The sequence below is a fragment of the Xenopus tropicalis genome, chromosome 10 (assembly GCF_000004195.4).
Source record: "Xenopus tropicalis strain Nigerian chromosome 10, UCB_Xtro_10.0, whole genome shotgun sequence".
Lineage (NCBI taxonomy): Eukaryota > Metazoa > Chordata > Amphibia > Anura > Pipidae > Xenopus > Xenopus tropicalis.
Genome location: NC_030686.2, coordinates 6,530,230 through 6,550,571, shown reverse-complemented (window position 1 = coordinate 6,550,571; position 20,342 = coordinate 6,530,230). Strand labels below are relative to the sequence as shown.

Sequence of the window (20,342 nt, the reverse complement as noted above, 5' to 3'; positions counted from 1 at the left end):
GGCCCCTATCATATTCCCATCAGCCCCTGCCCCAGTGAGCTTACAATCTAAGGTCCCTATCACATTCCCATCAGTCCCTGCCCCAGTGAGCTTACAATCTAAGGTCCCTATCACATTCCCATCAGTCCCTGCTCCAGTGGAGCTTACAATCTAAGGCCCCTATCATATTCCCATCAGCCCCTGCCCCAGTGAGCTTACAATCTAAGGTCCCTATCACATTCCCATCAGTCCCTGCCCCAGTGAGCTTACAATCTAAGGTCCCTATCCCATTCCCATCAGTCCCTGCCCCAGTGAGCTTACAATCTAAGGTACCTATCACATTCCCATCAGTCCCTGCTCCAGTGGAGCTTACAATCTAAGGTCCCCATCTCAGTCACACACTATAGGGGCAGTTGTATCAGGAGCCATTAACCTGTCTGTATGTATTTGGGGTGTGGGGTATAACGTGTATGCCCGGCTTAACATCTGCACAACTAAATAATTATTATTATTATGGATTAAATACAATGGCAGTTGCATAACCCTGATGCCCGGGGCCCACAGCAGGTGAAACAGATATTGAGCCAAACACACACACAGGGGGGCACTGCACACACACACACACACACAGGGGGGCACTGCACACACACACACACACACACACAGGGGGGCACTGCACACACACACACACACACACACACACACAGGGGGACACTGCACACACACACACACACACACAGGGGGGCACTGCACAGACACACAGGGGGGCACTGCACACACACACAGGGGGCACTGCACACACACAGGGGGGGCACTGCACACACACACAGGGGGCACTGCACACACACACACACACAGGGGGCACTGCACACACACACACACAGGGGGCACTGCACACACACACACAGGGGGCACTGCGCACACACACACAGGGGGCACTGCGCACACACACACACACACACAGGGGGCACTGCACACACACACACACAGGGGGCACTGCACACACACACACAGGGGGCACTGCACACACACGGGGGGGGGCACTGCACACACACAGGGGGCACTGCATACACACACACACAGGGGCACTGCACACACACACACACACAGGGGGCACTGCACACACACACACACAGGGGGCACTGCACACACACACACACAGGGGGCACTGCGCACACACACAGGGGGCACTGCGCACACACACACAGGGGGCACTGCGCGCACACACACAGGGGGCACTGCACACACACACACAGGGGGCACTGCACACACACAGGGGGGGCACTGCACACACACACACAGGGGGCACTGCACACACACACACACACACACAGGGGGCACTGCACACACACACACACAGGGGGCACTGCACACACACACACACACAGGGGGCACTGCACACACACACACACACAGGGGGCACTGCACACACACACACAGGGGGCACTGCACACACACACACACAGGGGGCACTGCACACACACACACAGGGGGGGCACTGCACACACACAGGGGGGGCACTGCACACACACACAGGGGGCACTGCACACACACACAGGGGGCACTGCACACACACACACACAGGGGGCACTGCACACACACAGGGGCACACAGTTCAGCACATGAAGGCAGAAAACAAAGGCAGATCTCTCCCAGCCCCTTACTAAGCACTTCTCTCTATCTCTGCATTTGCTTATGTGAGCAGCAATTGTGGCCCCATAGAGATGGCCTGACTGCCAGTGGCTGCACATGTGGCACTATTATTATTATTATTATTATTATACATGTTACACATACATGTTGGCCACTGACTCACAGTTCTCTGCAGTTCCAGCTTAGATCTTCCCTGTCTTCCCTGACACACTCAGCTCTCTCTCTAGTTCCCGCCCCCCTTTTGCTTCCTCCTCCCCCTCCTCCTGCTCCCTCCTCCCCCCACTCCTGCCCCCCCTCCTGCTCCCACCCCCAGGCACAGTTCAGAAGTGCCCGGCTTAGCCTGTGCGCTATTGGCCGGCAGCAATGTCAGTTAATTCCCCCGCTAGTTACTGCCCCTCTTTGCCTATGCTCTATTGGCTCTAGTGAAGTCAATCAAATTCCCCATTCGTTCTGTGCTCACAGTCAGGATAAGCCTGGGGGCTTGGGTAGTAGAGGGGGGGGAGAATCAACACTGCCCAGGGACGAAGGGGGGGGGGGTAGAAGAAAAAAAAGTTAATACAGACATAGTGGCCCCCAAAATCAGTGGGCCCTGAGCAGATTCCTCTTTTATAAAAGCCCTTTTCCAAAATCTAGTGAAAAGCCTTCCCAGTAGACCAGAGAGAGCTTTTGTACCCCCTTGGCCACCATAAAGTCAAAACAAGAGAAGGGGAGAGAAATGTGCAGTGTCCTTCATCAGTCATTTAACATTCTGGTGGCCGGCCAGCACAACAGCTGTCAGCTCTGCTGCGTAACGAGGAAAAGAAAAAAGAAAAAAAAGAAAAAAATATTTGCACTTTACAACTTTTATTTATTTATTTTAAAGACGAAGATAAGGATTGCATTAATGCAAAGGTTTTAGGGTTTGGTTCCCCTTTATTGGATCCCCTAATCAGCAGCCAAGTACCGGATCCGCTCGCACACTGTAAACACCGCAGTTAGCCCGGTGTCCCGTGGGTTGGATTTCAGGATGTCCAACAGCGAGCTCAGCTGGATACGGTGCGGCCGCGTCTAAAACGGCCAATTTGAGCTGATTAATTACTGGAACCATTGGTGATAAGGGGAAAAAAAAAGGGTCACCCTGCCCCCCTAAAAAAAAAAAAAACAACACGCCGAGCATATGGTTTGACTGTTGACTGATTTGTATGAAAAATCAACCCCTATGTGGCCAACTTTCGCTTTGGCCTTAAAGGAACAGTTCAGCGTAAAAATGAAACTGGGTAAAACAGACTGGGCAAAATCGAATACAGTCAGTTGGGCGAAATTGAATACAGTCAGTTGGGCGAAATCGAATATAGCCAGTTGGGCGAAATCGAATATAGTCAGTTGGGCGAAATCGAATACAGTCAGTTGGGCGAAATCGAATATAGCCAGTTGGGCGAAATCGAATATAGTCAGTTGGGCAAAATCGAATATAGTCAGTTGGGCAAAATCGAATACAGTCAGTTGGGCGAAATCGAATACAGTAAGTTGGGCAAAATCGAATATAGTCAGTTGGGCGAAATCGAATATAGTCAGTTGGGCGAAATCGAATATAGTCAGTTGGGCAAGATCGAATATAGTCAGTTGGGCAAGATCGAATATAGTCAGTTGGGCAAGATCGAATATAGTCAGTTGGGCAAAATCGAATATGGTTAGTTGGGCAAAATCGAATATGGTTAGTTGGGCAAAAATGTGATCTATAAAGGCTTTTAGACAGCTGGAAAGCCAGCGGTTGGGCATCCGGTACAAATGTTCTGTTTTGCTCAGATCCATTGGCTCTGTTTCTATTACTCTATCAGCCACATACAGGCTACTTCTGCCTTATACGGGGCTACTCCTGCCTTATACGGGGCTACTCCTGCCTTATACGGGGCTACTCCTGCCTTATACGGGGCTACTCCTGTCTTATACGGGGCTACTCCTGCCTTATACGGGGCTACTCCTGCCTTATACGGGGCTACTCCTGCCTTATACGGGGCTACTTTTGGCTTATACTGGGTTACTCCTGGCTTATACGGGGCTACTTTTGGCTTATACTGGGTTACTCCTGGCTTATACGGGGCTACTTTTGGCTTATACTGGGTTACTCCTGCCTTATACGGGATACTTCTGTCTTATACGAGGCTGCTTCTGGTTTATACAGGGCTGCTTCTGGCTTATACAGGGCTGCTTCTGGCTTATACAGGGCTACTCCTGGCTTATACGGGGCTACTTCTGGCTTATAGGGGGGTACTCCTGGCTTATAGGAGGGTACTCCTGGCTTATAGGAGGGTACTCCTGGCTTATAGGAGGGTACTCCTGGCTTATAGGAGGGTACTCCTGGCTTATAGGAGGGTACTCCTGGCTTATAGGAGGGTACTCCTGGCTTATAGGAGGGTACTCCTGGCTTATAGGAGGGTACTTCTGGCTTATAGGGGGCTACTTCTGGCTTATAGGGGGCTACTTCTGGCTTATAGGGGGCTACTTCTGGCTTATAGGGGGGTACTTCTGGCTTATAGGGGGGTACTTCTGGCTTATAGGGGGGTACTCCTGGCTTATACGGGGCTACTCCTGGCTTATACGGGGCTACTGCTGGCTTATACAGGCTACTTCTGGCTTATACGGGCTACTTCTGGCAGGGAAAGGGGTTAAGGGTTTTCTATGAGATATAAGGCAGAGTAAATAGTATATTTAGCATTGCACAGGTTTTACATGTCAGTCATTCCCTGCATTCTCTCTGCCCCCTGTGGCCTCAAGCTGGGGCCTCCTTGCACAAGGAGAGTAAGGCCTCTGTATCTCACCATGAAGGAAATAGCTCAGTGCTACAAACACATCCATAATACAGTAAAAAACCTGCGCGGAAAATATAGAGAAATTACTGCTCCTGAAACCAAGAGGAGGGGGAAAAGCAACGACATTATAATATATTGATTCATACGACAGAGTTACATTCTGAATGGGCCTCAAACTACTTCATTATATGTGCGGATCTCTGTGCAGACATAGATGTAGCACCAATATATCTACTGTATTCTTTTATAGGTTTCCACATTCAAACACATATAAAGATAGATAGAAAGATGATAAATAGATAGATAGATAGATAGATATAAAAAATGCAGTAGAACAGCACAGTCGAGCCACCAAAAAAAACTGTTTATGGTGTGTAACTTACATCTCTTTCTATAGATGATAGATAGATGAATAGATAGATATAGATAAACAATGCAAAAGAAAGGAACAGTCCTGACACCCAGGTTTTACCTGGGTGTCCGGACTGTGCCGTTCTACTGCATTGTTTATCTATATCTATCTATTCATCTATCTATCTATCATCTATCGAGAGAAAGACGTAAGGCACCATAAACAGTTTTACCTGAGTATCTGGACTGTGCCGTTCTTCTGCATTGTTTATCTATCAATCTATCTATCTATCTATCGAGAGAGAGAGGTAGACACCATAAACAGTTTTACCTGGGTGTCTGGACTGTGCCGTTCTTCTGCATTGTTTACATCTATCTATCTATCTATCTATCTATCTATCTATGAGAGACGTAATGTACACACAATAGATAGATAGATAGATATTAACAATGCAGTAGAACAGCACAGTCGGGACACCCAGGTAAAACTGTGTATGGTGTGTACCTTACTTCTCTCATATACAGATAGATAGATGTAAACAATGCAGAAGAACAGCAAAGTCCAGACACCCAGGTAAAACTGTGTATGGTGTGTACCTTATGGATCTCTCATATATAGATAGATAGATAGATAGATAGATAGATAGATAGATACAATGCAGAAGAACGGCACAGTCCAGACACCCAGGTAAAATCAATCTCTCTCTCTATAAATATTAGTTGATGCTTAATCAAAGTACTGTATAGTAAATGTATAGGTACTACATGGAAGTATATCTATAAATATGTATATTACCCTGAGGTTTAGGGCAGTATCTGTGTCCCCTCTTTAGACTGGGGGGGGGGCAAGAGAATATTTTCTCTCTACAAACAATCCTGGCTACAGGCCGTGCTGCCCCTCTGGGATGGAGTGCATTTAATTAATGAAGATGCTTATTCAGCAGTTTGGAATTGCTGAACTAACATTTTTTCACAAAGTGATGAAGTTTGACAACAATGTTGGGCTCATCGTTTTACCCAGTGATGAGAAATATTAACTGCACAGACAAGGATTCCAACATGAAACCAAAAACTATGTGACTGTATAATAAATAACTTGTACTGAACTCTGATTGGCAAGCATATTGGCTATAAACCTCAGATTAGCATTGGCACCTTAATAATATTAACCGACCACTGGTGGGTGGGCAAAAAGGGGTGTGGCTTGATGTAACAGGGGCGGAGTAATGACAGAAAGGGGGTGGGGCTTGACATGAGGACAGCTGGAGGGTAAATTATGGAGCAGATGCAGGAAGAAAAAAAAATGTAAGATTTGGACAGATTGGGGGGATCAGGGGTGGGCAGGTCGAACCCTTCTGCCTCCCTCACTGCCCATGACCTAAATAAAGGTGGCCATACACATTAAGATCTGCTCGCTTGGCGATCTTCCCCACCTACAGGTGGGCGATTTTGGGGTGAATTTAGGCTAATTCGGTCATTTGGCCCTGGGGCCAAACGATTGAATTAAAATGACGATAATGGGCGCAGTCGGTTTGGGGACCGCATCAACGAGCCAACGTGGTCCCCGATCCAATTAAATTTTATAACCTGCCTGATCGATATCTGCCCGAATTCAGGCCAGGTATCGGTCGGGCAGGCCGTCGGTAGTGCCCATACACAGGCCGATAAGCTGCCGAGTCGGTCTAAGGGACCCATATCAGCAGTTAGAATCGGCCCGTGTATGGCCACCTTAAACCCCACTTCCGGGTGGCATCAATTTATAGGCCGGCCCTGCCCCGCCCCCTCCGTAATGTCATAGGCGGGATGGGTCTATAAATAGATGCGGCGGGGTGGTTTGGGTGTGGGTGGAAAAGGCCGGGTTAGGGTTGTGTGTGGGTGTACAAATAGCCGACCCGAACTAGGTGGCAACCCGACTTCACATTGGGGGAAAACAGGCAAAAGTATACAGTCAGGGGGGTATTTATAATAAGATGCCCCCAGCATACACTGCGGATTTCCATAGGAGATCTGGTGACGGAGATGGGGAACTGAGGGGGTAGAGGGTCGGGGGTTCTGTGGAAGTGATGCGTACGATGTTGGGGCGTATTTGGGTCCCTAGGGCAGCACCAGGCTCATATACACCCCTGTATACAGTCAGCTTGTTTAGCTCTTCTATTGGTTATTAGTTGTTTTTGTATGTAAATCTGTATGTTTAATGTAAACACCCCTTTTATTTTTAATAATAAAATGCATATACTGTATCACTTAGTCACTGGGTGTCCAGCCCTTCCTTCCACTTTCCTTTTCTGTCTTCCTCTTTCTTGCAACAGGCAGATCAGCCCAAAGCCCTAGGGATCCAGCCCCAATGTACCAAAGCTGGCCCAGGAAGAGGAGTAGGAACCGGGGGCAGCAGACTATGTTTTTGGTTGGGGGGCCCAGGAGAGGGAGGATTTGCTCATAGCTTGTCCCCAAAATTTTCAGCCACGCCCACTTTTTGTGGCAAAAGACAGCCCCCCTGAAGCCCACCCTTCCTCCTCTATCTCTACTACTTCTGTGTTGCTGCATAACAAAGATGGAAGCTTTGTTATGTATCTACACAGATCGACACCCAGAGCCGCCACCAGGGGAGCACAGGGGGGACAGTTGTCCCGGGCCCGGCCAATCTTCACTTTTAAAGGGGGCCCGGCTGTGCTACAGTTTTCTGACTGGCTCGGGCCTTTAATGTATTACGGCTGGGCCCTGTCATCTGATTGGTTGTGCCCCGTGCGTACGTGTGACATCAGTACGCACGAGGCGCAACTGTCGAGGACGACTGGGGGCACTGTCTATGGGAGCAATTAGGGACACTGTCTATGGGGGCAATTGGGAGCACTGTCTATGGGGGGCAATTGGGGGCACTGTGTATGGGGGGTACTCTCTATGGGGGCACTGTGTATGGGGGGTACTGTCTATGGGGGCACTGTGTATGGGGGGTACTGTCTATGGGGCAATTGGGGGCCCTGGCCAGCATAGCATTAGGGGGCACTGTGCTAGGGGGGCCAGAATACTTTTCATGTCTATGTGTCCTTTGTACTGATGGAAGGGGCCCTGGGAGAGGGGAACCCATGATTTCTGATGGCAGCCCTGCCGACACCTATGGTAAAAACTGAATTACATACAGAATGGGGGCATCAACTATTCCAACTTGTATTTACAAACATCTAATCTCAGTGCATTACTGCTGTAATGGAGTACCCATCATCCTCTCCTACTTGAATGGGATACGCGTGGAAGCGAAGGGGGTCCCTGCAGAGATGAATAACCAGGCCGGGAATAGGAAGCGCTGGCCGTCGGGCAATCGTCTGTAGGCCACAAGGCATTCAGCCTCTGTCAGCGGAACACTAAAGTCTCTGCGGGCGCCGAGAACCGCATTGTGCCGCGGGGTAATCACAACTGCCAATCTGCTCGATCTTTGGCTAATTATTTTAATTATCACTGTAAGTGCAGAAACATTCAGCGCATAAACACCTTGAAACATTCTCATTTCTCTGCCTGACATTGAATGTTAATTGCCGTTTGCAAGGAAAATGCAATAAACAAGGGGGGGGGGGGAAGAAATGCCCTTTTACCATTTAAAAAACAAAAAAAATCCAGAACAACATGTTCCTCGGGGACACAAACACAGCCTCTATTTTCTATAGATGCAACAAAGCAGCAGCACAATTATCAGCATTACTCTAAATATTTATAAATAGCTAATAAAAGTACTCAGGGCCGGCCTTAGGCTAATTGCACCTATTGGGGCCAATAGGGCCCCGCACCAGGGGGAATAACCACATAAAGCTGTCCAGCCTGCCCCTAACAACCATTGCCCAATAATGCTGCTATGGGTTCTGGGAAATCATACTGCTACCCCCAGGGTACCCACCGTCTGTCCCTGTGTATAGTGTGCTTTAGGGGCCAATAATCAGGGCCGGATTTCTCTTTGGTGCGCCCCGAGGCCGCCCCTGTGGGAGTCCCCCATGCGCATGCGCGAACGCGCACCCCAGTGCGCATGCGCAAATGCGCCCCCGGTGCGCATGCGCAAGCGCGCCCCCAGTGCGCATGCGCAAAGCGCCAGCTCCCCATTGCGCATGCGCAAAGCGCCAGCGCATGCGCGAACGCTCTTTTTAACTCCCATACGGAGCAGTGGGGAGAGGTCCCGACTGCTCCGTATGGGAGCAAAATTAAAAAATGTTCTTGCGGCGGGGCGGCATGCCGCCCCTAAACTTCTGCCGCCCTAGGCCCGGGCCTTTGTGGCCTCTCCACAAATCCGGGCCTGCCAATAATTCCTGTCCTACACTGTATATAGTATGCTTGTGTGTCAGGGCCCAGTGCTTGGGGGCCACATTGTGCCATGAAATGTTGGGGGCCAATGGAACAAGAAAAAGACTAAGAGAGCGAGAGGCAGGGAAAGGGTTGGACTGGGCCGCCGGGACACTAGGCCAGACCCGACCCATGCCAGCGCACGGCACGGCGTCCCATGGTGGGAGGTGGGGTTAGGGGACGCGGCTGGCGGGGGCACCTACAGAAACCCTACTATAGTTTATATAAATACCTGTGCCTTTTCTCCCATTGAATGACTGCCCCCGGGGCTACACAGCGGGGTATTTATATAAACTATAGTAGGGTTTCTGTAGCAAACACCCCTGCTGTACCAGTGCAGGAATGGCTGCCCCCGGGGCTACACAGCGGGGTATTTATATAAACTATAGTAGGGTTTCTGTAGCAAACACCCCAGCTGTACCGGTGCAGGAATGGCTGCCCCCGGGGCTACACAGCGGGGTATTTATATAAACTATAGTAGGGTTTCTGTAGCAAACACCCCAGCTGTACCGGTGCAGGAATGGCTGCCCCTGGGGCTACACAGCGGGGTATTTATATAAACTATAGTAGGGTTTCTGTAGCAAACACCCCAGCTGTACCGGTGCAGGAATGGCTGCCCCCAGGGCTACACAGCGGGGTATTTATATAAACTATAGTAGGGTTTCTGTAGCAAACACCCCAGCTGTACCAGTGCAGGAACGGCTGCCCCCGGGGCTACACAGCGGGGTATTTATATAAACTATAGTAGGGTTTCTGTAGCAAACACCCCAGCTGTACCAGTGCAGGAACGGCTGCCCCCGGGGCTACACAGCGGGGTATTTATATAAACTATAGTAGGGTTTCTGTAGCAAACACCCCAGCTGTACCAGTGCAGGAATGGCTGCCCCCAGGGCTACACAGCAGGGTATTTATATAAACTATAGTAGGGTTTCTGTAGCAAACACCCCAGCTGTACCGGTGCAGGAACGGCTGCCCCCGGGCTACACAGCGGGGTATTTATATAAACTATAGTAGGGTTTCTGTAGCAAACACCCCAGCTGTACCAGTGCAGGAATGGCTGCCCCCGGGGCTACACAGCGGGGTATTTATATAAACTATAGTAGGGTTTCTGTAGCAAACACCCCAGCTGTACCAGTGCAGGAACGGCTGCCCCCGGGGCTACACAGCGGGGTATTTATATAAATTATAGTAGGGTTTCTGTAGCAAACACCCCAGCTGTACCAGTGCAGGAATGGCTGCCCCCGGGGCTACACAGCGGGGTATTTATATAAACTATAGTAGGGTTTCTGTAGCAAACACACAAGAGCAAGGCAACAGTACATTAAATTTGAATTACTTTACAACATTTTCCTTGTTTTGGTGTTACTGTTCCTTTAATGCTATGGTGCAATTCATTGCGGTGTCACAGCCTGCGCAGAACACAAGCAGCCTCTATACGAACCCGGCGGATACCGTTCCTTTCTAAAAAGCAAATGATCTTGTGTTACTTTCTACACATTTCTTCTCATTTACTCGGGCTACTAGTGGTACCTGGGAAGCGGTCCCTTTTGGCTATGGGCTGCCGTTCATGCACTGCTGCGGCTCGGTGGGGCGGATAGCTTTCATATTGCAGTTCAAATTACAAAAGTCCATGTTAAGCAATAGTAAGGGATCTGTGTGAGTGCTGAGTGCGGATTTGGTGCCACACACTGCAACAATCTGATGCTTATTCTGCCTTCTCACTGCTGCCTCTAATTCCCCCTGCTTTTCTCTGACCTTTCCCACCTTCAGCAGACTCTGTATATTATATATATATGGGCTATAACAAGGGATAGTCGGGGCTTTTTGCTGCCTAGATCCTGCGGGCCCCCCCAGGTTCTGCACTAGCGATCCATTTAAATGTGGGAAGGAGGAACAGTAGATTGTAAGCTCTTTTGGACAGGGCTATTAATTGCTTTATATGTTACTCTGTATGTCCAATGTATGAAACCCACTTATTGTACAGCGCTGCAGGATATGTTGGCGCTTTATAAATAAATGTTAATACAGGTATGGGATCCCTTATCCGGAAACCCGTTATCCAGAAAGCTCTGACTTACGGAAAGACCATCTCCTATAGACTCCATTGTAATCAAAGAATTCAGAATTTTAAAACTGATTTCCTTTTTCTCTGTAATAATAAAACAGTACCTGTACTTGATCCCAACTAAGATATAATTACCCCTTATTGGGGGCAGAACAGCCCTATTGGGTTTATTTCATGGTTAAATGATTCCCTTTTCTCTGTAATAATAAAACAGTACCTGTACTTGATCCCAACTAAGATATAATTACCCCTTATTGGGGGCAGAACAGCCCTATTGGGTTTATTTCATGGTTAAATGATTCCCTTTTCTCTGTAATAATAAAACAGTACCTGTACTTGATCCCAACTAAGATATAATTACCCCTTATTGGGGGCAGAACAGCCCTATTGGGTTTATTTAATGGTTAAATGATTCCCTTTTCTCTGTAATAATAAAACAGTACCTGTACTTGATCCCAACTAAGATATAATTACCCCTTATTGGGGCAGAACAGCCCTATTGGGTTAATTTAATCATTAAATGATTCCCCTTTTCTCTGTAATAATAAAACAGTACCTGTACTTGATCCCAACTAAGATATAATTACCCCTTATTGGGGCAGAACAGCCCTATTGGGTTTATTTAATGGTTAAATGATTCCCTTTTCTCTGTAATAATAAAACAGTACCTGTACTTGATCCCAACTAAGATATAATTACCCCTTATTGGGGGCAGAACAATCCTATTGGGTTTATTTAATGTTTAAATAACCTTTTAGTAGACTTAAGGTAGGAGATCCAAATTACGGAAAGATCCCTTATCCAGAAGACCCCAGGTCCCAAACATTCTGGATAACAGATTCCATACCTGTATATATAATTGCTATTAGAAGTAGTGTTTGCCTGTCCTTTTCTATTCCCTGCTCCGGTGGCTCTGACTGAAACAATGTAACACAAGGCAGCAGAGTGACAGACCTGACTCGTCGAAGGAGACCGACCTTTGCAACATTGTTTACAAAGTAACAACCAGGAGTTCAGCAAATGCAGCTTTCTATAGCAATTATATTTACACATAACTTTTACAGCACTAAAAAACATTCAATAAATTCACATTGGAAAGTTGCTTGGAATTATGTTTTCTTTTATTAGGCAACAAATTCTTTTTGGGGTTGAAATGCACAAAAAACTCGCAAACTTGAATGTAAACATTTGCGAGTTTCTACAGGAGTCAACGGGAGTCGTACTAAAGCCATAGACACAAACTTCAATTTTTCAAGTTTGTAAACTGGAAGAATTTGAGTTTTTTATTCAAACGAGTTTGGCTTATTAACTCGAAAACTGATAAGTAAGCCCGAGTGGACCTGTGGCAGTGGGATCTGCTTCTCCTACAGTTACATTACTGTTTTTTCTGTATCAAATTTTACAACTTGACCCTCTGTGATTGGTTCGGAAACGCAGCTTCCTGAGTCAGCACCACCATTATTTATACCCCAGGGGTTATCCCACATCTCCACACCTCACAGCACCACTAGATCCTTAAATGAACAGTAACACCAAAAAAGGAAAGTGCATCAAAGTAATCACAATATAATGTACTGTTTCCCTGCACTAGTAAATAATGTGACTTTGCTACAGAAACCCTACTATAGTTTATATAAATACCCCGCTGTGTAGCCCCGGGGGCAGCTGTTCCTGCACTGGTACAGCTGGGGTGTTTGCTACAGAAACCCTACTATAGTTTATATAAATACCCCGCTGTGTAGCCCCGGGGGCAGCCATTCCTGCACTGGTACAGCTGGGGTGTTTGCTACAGAAACCCTACTATAGTTTATATAAATACCCCGCTGTGTAACCCCCGGGGGCAGCCATTCCTGCACTGGTACAGCTGGGGTGTTTGCTACAGAAACCCTACTATAGTTTATATAAATACCCCGCTGTGTAGCCCCGGGGGCAACCATTCCTGCACTGGTACAGCTGGGGTGTTTGCTACAGAAACCCTACTATAGTTTATATAAATACCCGCTGTGTAGCTCCGGGGGCAGCCATTCCAGAAACCATATAGTAGGGTTTCTGTAGCAAACACCCCAGCTGTACCAGTGCAGGAATGGCTGCCCCCGGGGCTACACAGCGGGGTATTTATATAAACTATAGTAGGGTTTCTGTAGCAAACACCCCAGCTGTACCGGTGCAGGAACGGCTGCCCCCGGGGCTACACAGCGGGGTATTTATATAAACTATAGTAGGGTTTCTGTAGCAAACACCCCAGCTGTACCGGTGCAGGAATGGCTGCCCCGGGGCTACACAGCGGGGTATTTATACAAACTATAGTAGGATTTCTGTAGCAAACACCCCAGCTGTACCAGTGCAGGAATGGCTGCCCCCGGGGCTACACAGCGGGGTATTTATATAAACTATAGTAGGGTTTCTGTAGCAAACACCCCAGCTGTACCGGTGCAGGAATGGCTGCCCCGGGGCTACACAGCGGGGTATTTATACAAACTATAGTAGGATTTCTGTAGCAAACACCCCAGCTGTACCAGTGCAGGAATGGCTGCCCCCGGGGCTACACAGCGGGGTATTTATATAAACTATAGTAGGGTTTCTGTAGCAAACACCCCAGCTGTACCGGTGCAGGAATGGCTGCCCCCGGGGCTACACAGCGGGGTATTTATATAAACTATAGTAGGGTTTCTGTAGCAAACACCCCAGCTGTACCAGTGCAGGAATGGCTGCCCCCGGGGCTACACAGCGGGGTATTTATATAAACTATAGTAGGGTTTCTGTAGCAAACACACAGCTTTTACCAGAGCTGGGCAACAATACATTATATTTTATTTACTTGAAAACATTTTAATTTTTTGGTGTTTCTGTTCCGTTAAACCCAGGTCCTCTACCCACCTTAACCCCTGTGTGTTTTATTTAGGCAACATTTTCCTCATTCCCAGTCCCAGTCCTTGCAGAGTTTACAATCTAAAGCAGCAACCAATCAAATGTTCTCTTTTAAAACAGATGACCAGTAAATACTACCTGCTGATTGGTTGCTATGGGTATGGGTGACTTTAGTTCAACTACCCTATTTATTCCAGTTCCAATTACTAACAATGGGCAAACTTGCCCAATCGGCACCTAGCTTGGATCAACCTACTGCATGTAGAACAAGGAATATATATTATATTAGTATATATTATAAGCCAATTCAATCACAAATGGAATCATAACAAAACATAGCACGGCCACAACAAAACAGATTAAACAGAACACTCAGCTTTTATAAAATGGGTTGAGAAGCTTCAGGCTTGTTTACATGTATTAAAGGGGAAGTTTACCTTCCAAACATTTTTTTTTTCAGTTCAATTATTTACAGATAGGAAAGCAGCAATAATTATTTTACTATACAACTTCTTTTATTTCTTAAGATTTTTCTATGATTTGGGGGAGATTTTTAATTTTGTCAGACTTTGTGGACTTTATCTGACCCACAGGATCTCGTCAGCATTATGCCGGATGCTACAAAACCCGATCCTTGATGCTGTAATTAAAAAAAATCTGATGAGATGAAGTTGGTTTCTTGTTTTCATCTGCATCCGACAAACAATGTGTGTCAATGAACAAAAAACAGGTTTTCTTTATCTGGTTGGACAATAGCGCAGTATGCAGCATTTCCTACAGCGGCTGAGTGATCACATAGTTAACAGATCAGATTGAAATAAAAATGCCATTATTTTTATACGTGGACAACTGCGTCTGACAACAAAGATCCCACCCAATTAGATAGTAAGCCCTGTGGGACAGGGATCTCCTTTCTCTTGTCTCTATGACATTAATGTAAGTCTACTTTATTCCCTCTGTCTGGCCCATACCTGGGCAGTTTGAAAATCCACTTAGTATAGTACAGTTATAGGATTCCTTATCCGGAAACCCGTTATCTAGAAAGTTCCGAATTGCAGAAAAGTAATTTCCCATAGACTCCATTATACGCAAATAATTCTAATTTTTTAAAATGATTTCTCTTTTCTCAGTAATAATAAAACAGTACCTGTACTTGATCCCAACTAAGATATAATTACCCCTTATTGGGGCAGAACAGCCCTATTGGGTTTATTTCATGGTTAAATGATTCCCTTTTCTCTGTAATAATAAAACAGTACCTGTACTTGATCCCAACTAAGATATAATTACCCCTTATTGGGGGCAGAACAGCCCTATTGGGTTTATTTCATGGTTAAATGATTCCCTTTTCTCTGTAATAATAAAACAGTACCTGTACTTGATCCCAACTAAGATATAATTACCCCTTATTGGGGCAGAACAGCCCTATTGGGTTTATTTAATGGTTAAATGATTCCCTTTTCTCTGTAATAATAAAACAGTACCTGTACTTGATCCCAACTAAGATATAATTACCCCTTATTGGGGGCAGAACAGCCCTATTGGGTTTATTTAATGGTTAAATGATTCCCTTTTCTCTGTAATAATAAAACAGTACCTGTACTTGATCCCAAGATATAATTACCCCTTATTGGGGCAGAACAGCCCTATTGGGTTTATTTAATGGTTAAATGATTCCCTTTTCTCTGTAATAATAAAACAGTACCTGTACTTGATCCCAACTAAGATATAATTACCCCTTATTGGGACAGAACAGTCCTATTGGGTTTATTTAATGGGTAAATGATTCCCTTTTCTCTGTAATAATAAAACAGTACCTGTACTTGATCCCAACTAAGATATAATTACCCCTTATTGGGGCAGAACAGCCCTATTGGGTTTATTTAATGGGTAAATGATTCCCTTTTCTCTGTAATAATAAAACAGTACCTGTACTTGATCCCAAGATATAATTACCCCTTATTGGGGCAGAACAGCCCTATTGGGTTTATTTAATGGTTAAATGATTCCCTTTTCTCTGTAATAATAAAACAGTACCTGTACTTGATCCCAACTAAGATATAATTACCCCTTATTGGCGGCAAAACAATCCTATTGGGTTTAAGTATCATGTTTACATGATTTTTTTAGCAGACAAAAGGTATGGAAAGACCCCTTTTCCAAAAAACCCTAGATACCGAGCATTCTGGATAACAGGTCCCATACCTGTATTAAAACCTGTCAATACTTTTAAAAAAAGTAAATAGTCGTTTCAATTGAAAGCAATTATCAGTTTCTCCCGTTCCGATGAAACAATGTAGCAGAAGTCACGTCCCCCCCCCCCAGAGCTATTAATCTGCTGCCTTCTGTTACACTGTTTCAAATGTCACAGAACAGAAAGGGAAAGACAAACACTATAAATAGAAATTACATTTAGAAAAGAACTTTTACAACTGCCGAACGTGCCATGAATGAATATTGGGAAAGCTGCTAAGAATTCTATTTGTTTTTTTTCATTAGGGAATTTCTTTTTTAACGGCACGTGGTTCTTAAAGGTACAGTAACACCCCCCCAAAAAATAAATATATGAAAAGGTGTATATGCCTTTAAACAGACAGTATAGATTATCTAGACATTTCAAAACAATCTGTCAGCATTCTACTATTCAAGACTGAATAAAAAGACATATATATACACGCGTGTCCCCTTTCTAAACCTCTACTAGATCCTAGAGACTCACGTAGGCTGGTGACACACTGAGCTACTTAGTAGCAGCTACTTTTACAGGCTACTAAACTCCAGAAAATCCCCTGCCATAGACAATACTGAGAATTGCCTCTGCTAAACACACTGACAGTTATCGGTAAATGATCAGCATTGTCTATTTTAGTAGCCACAACAAGTAGCTGCTACTAGTAGCTCTGTGTGTCTTCACCCTTGGGGTGATGACACACAGAGCTACTTAGTAGCAGCTACTTGTCACAGCTACAGAAATAGACAGTACTAATCATTTACCGATAACCGTCTCTACGTGTGCTTTAGCGGAGGCAATTCTCAGTATTGTCTATGGCAGGGGATTTTCTGGGGTTTAGTAGCCGTGGACAAGTAGCTGCTACTAGTAGCTCAGTGTGTCTTCACCCTAAGTAGTAGCAGCTACTTTTTCACATCTAAAAGGGTGAAGACACACAGAGCTACTAGTAGCAGCTACTAAAATGCTGATCATTTACTGATAACTGTCAGTGTGTTTAGCAGAGGCAATTCTCAGTATTGTCTATGGCAGGGGATTTTCTGGAGTTTGGTAGCTGTGACAAGTAGCTGCTACTAAGTAGCTCTGTGTGTCTTCACCCTAAGGATCCTGCTTATCCTATCCATGGTACTAACCAAGTCTTAGATAAAGAACAAAGGGGATCGCCAAGAATGAGCGTAATGAGAAGACGTCTGCTAGTGCCAATAATCAGATTCCTGTGGGACAATTCAGGCACCAAACTCAAAAGATAAACAGTTCCCAACCCAAACCACCAAGGTTCTGTAAACAATGTGGCCCCTACAAAGGCACCAAGGTCCCATTGAGCACATTCCGTTAAGGGACAGATATAAACAGCAATGCCTCTGCCATAAGCTCCTATACAGGCCTTTGGGTCCTACGCTGACCCATAGGCCTGCCCTTACAGCCCCCACCCCACCGGGCACATCATGGCGTTACACAGATAAGGGCTGCAATATAAACAAACAAACAAGTCAAATGGGCAGAGCTGCATGTCTAAGTACAGTGACCAAGTGAGGGGGGGGGGGATTATAAACGTTATATACAGTGCATCACGACATTGCAGTAAAGCAAAATCTGCTGTTTCTTTTCTTAATAAGACAATATGAAACGAAGTGAAACAGAAAAGCCACCATCTGGGAATGGTCCAAGTAATAAGGTAAATATAGGGGTGCTGGGAGTTGTAGGGCCACAGGCTGGAGGCACCTGGGGTGTGGGTGTGTGACAGCACCAACAAACACAAGCAAACCTTCTTATGAGGCATAAAGCCCCTCATTCGCAACTCAAGCAAATATGTCCCACTCTCCCCCCTGTACAGTGCAGCCTCCCCCCTGCCAATGTGACAGGCAACTCTCCAGAAACTGTCATCTCCGTCACCGCAGCCCCAGCAAGTTCCCCTCATAACCCCCCACGCCAAGCAGATCCCTCCGCTCAGTGCACCGTGCCCTTACCTCAGGGGGTGCGCTGCTGCACCCTGATCCCCCCAGAGAGGTGCTTTGGCCCCCGGGTTCCCCCAGGGAGAAGGAGGAGGCGTAGACGAGTTGGAATGTCTGTCAGCAGGCTCCTTTCCTTCGTCCTCCACTTTGAGCACGGAACGAGTGGGGAAATTGATTGACAACACTAGCGGCCAATGGGGCATAGGCAAACAGGGGCAGCCTCTAGTAGGGAAATTGATTGACATTGCCGCCGGCCTATGGAGCACAGGCTAAGCCAAGGCAGTTCTGAACTATGCAGGGAGGAGGGAAGCAGGAGGGGGGAGGAGGGAGTAGTAGGAGGGCGGGAACTAGAGAGAGAGCTGAGTGTGTCAGGGAAGACAGGGAAGATCTAAGCTGGAACTGCAGAGAACTGTGAGTCAGTGGCCAACATGTATGTGTAACATGTATAATAATAATAATAATAATAATAGTGCCACATGTGCAGCCACTGGCAGTCAGGCCATCTGTATGGGGCCACAATTGCTCACATAAGCAAATACAGAGATAGAGAGAAGTGCTTAGTAAGGGGCTGGGAGAGATCTGCCTTTGTTTTCTGCCTTCATGTGCTGAACTGTGTGCCCCTGTGTGTGTGTGTGTGTGTGTGTGTGTGTGGTGCCCCCTGTGTGTGTGTGTGTGTGTGTGTGTGCAGTGCCCCCTGTGTGTGTGTGTGTGTGTGTGTGTGTGTGTGCAGTGCCCCCTGTGTGTGTGTGTGTGTGTGTGTGTGTGCAGTGCCCCCTGTGTGTGTGTGTGTGTGTGTGTGCAGTGCCCCCTGTGTGTGTGTGTGTGTGTGTGTGTGTGTGCAGTGCCCCCTGTGTGTGTGTGTGTGTGTGTGTGCAGTGCCCCCTGTGTGTGTGGTGTGTGTGTGCAGTGCCCCCTGTGTGTGTGTGTGCAGTGCCCCCTGTGTGTGTGTGTGTGTGTGTGTGTGTGTGCAGTGCCCCCTGTGTGTGTGTGTGTGTGTGTGGTGTGTGCAGTGCCCCCTGTGTGTGTGTGTGTGTGTGTGTGCAGTGCCCCCTGTGTGTGTGTGTGTGTGTGTGTGTGCAGTGCCCCCTGTGTGTGTGTGTGTGTGCAGTGCCCCCTGTGTGTGTGTGTGTGTGCAGTGCCCCGTGTGTGTGTGTGTGTGTGTGTGCAGTGCCCCCTGTGTGTGTGTGTGCAGTGCCCCCTGTGTGTGTGTGTGTGTGTGTGTGTGTGTGCAGTGCCCCCTGTGTGTGTGTGTGTGTGTGTGTGCAGTGCCCCTGTGTGTGTGTGCAGTGCCCCCCGTGTGTGTGCGTGCAGTGCCCCCCCCTGTGTGTGTGTGCGTGCAGTGCCCCCTGTGTGTGTGTGTGTGCAGTGCCCCCCTGTGTGTGTGTGTGTGTGCGCAGTGCCCCCTGTGTGTGTGTGTGCAGTGCCCCTGTGTGTGTGTGTGCGCGCAGTGCCCCTGTGTGTGTGTGTGCGCAGTGCCCCCTGTGTGTGTGTGTGTGTGCAGTGCCCGTGTGTGTGTGCAGTGCCCCCCTGTGTGTGTGTGTGTGTGTGCAGTGCCCCCTGTGTGTGTGCGTGCAGTGCCCCCTGTGTGTGTGTGTGTGTGGCAGTGCCCCCTGTGTGTGTGTGTGTGTGTGTGCAGTGCCCCCTGTGTGTGTGTGTGTGTGTGTGTGTGTGTGTGTGCAGTGCCCCTGTGTGTGTGTGCAGTGCCCCCCCCCGTGTGTGTGTGTGTGTGCAGTGCCCCCCCTGTGTGTGTGTGTGTGTGTGCAGTGCCCCCTGTGTGTGTGTGTGTGTGTGCAGTGCCCCCTGTGTGTGTGTGTGCAGTGCCCCCCTGTGTGTGTGTGTGTGTGTGTGTGCGCAGTGCCCCCTGTGTGTGTGTGCAGTGGCCCCTGTGTGTGTGTGTGCGTGTGCGCAGTGCCCCTGTGTGTGTGCGCAGTGCCCCCTGTGTGTGTGTGTGTGTGCAGTGCCCCGTGTGTGTGTGCAGTGCCCCCCGTGTGTGTGCAGTGCCCCCCTGTGTGTGTGTGCAGTGCCCCTGTGTGTGTGTGTGTGTGTGTGTGTGTGTGTGTGTGTGCAGTGCCCCCTGTGTGTGTGTGTGTGTGTGCAGTGCCGTGCCCCCTGTGTGTGTGTGTGTAGTGCCCCCT

General features: G+C 47.4%; 1 protein-coding gene across 2 annotated transcripts in view; it reads right to left on the bottom strand.

Moving 5' to 3' along the window:
- stat5b (signal transducer and activator of transcription 5B) overlaps nucleotides 1-18,416 on the bottom strand; it is an 82,339-nt gene extending 63,923 nt beyond the window's left edge. Inside the window, exon 1 of one of the 2 annotated variants that reach the window (XM_012952833.3) lies at nucleotides 18,223-18,416. The gene's annotated coding sequence lies outside the window, so the exon portion shown is untranslated. Of the gene's footprint in view, nucleotides 1-1,795; nucleotides 1,817-18,222 lie in introns of those variants that run through there. The other variant, XM_012952832.3, reaches the window with a different exon arrangement.
- Nucleotides 18,417-20,342: the final 1,926 nt, after the last annotated feature.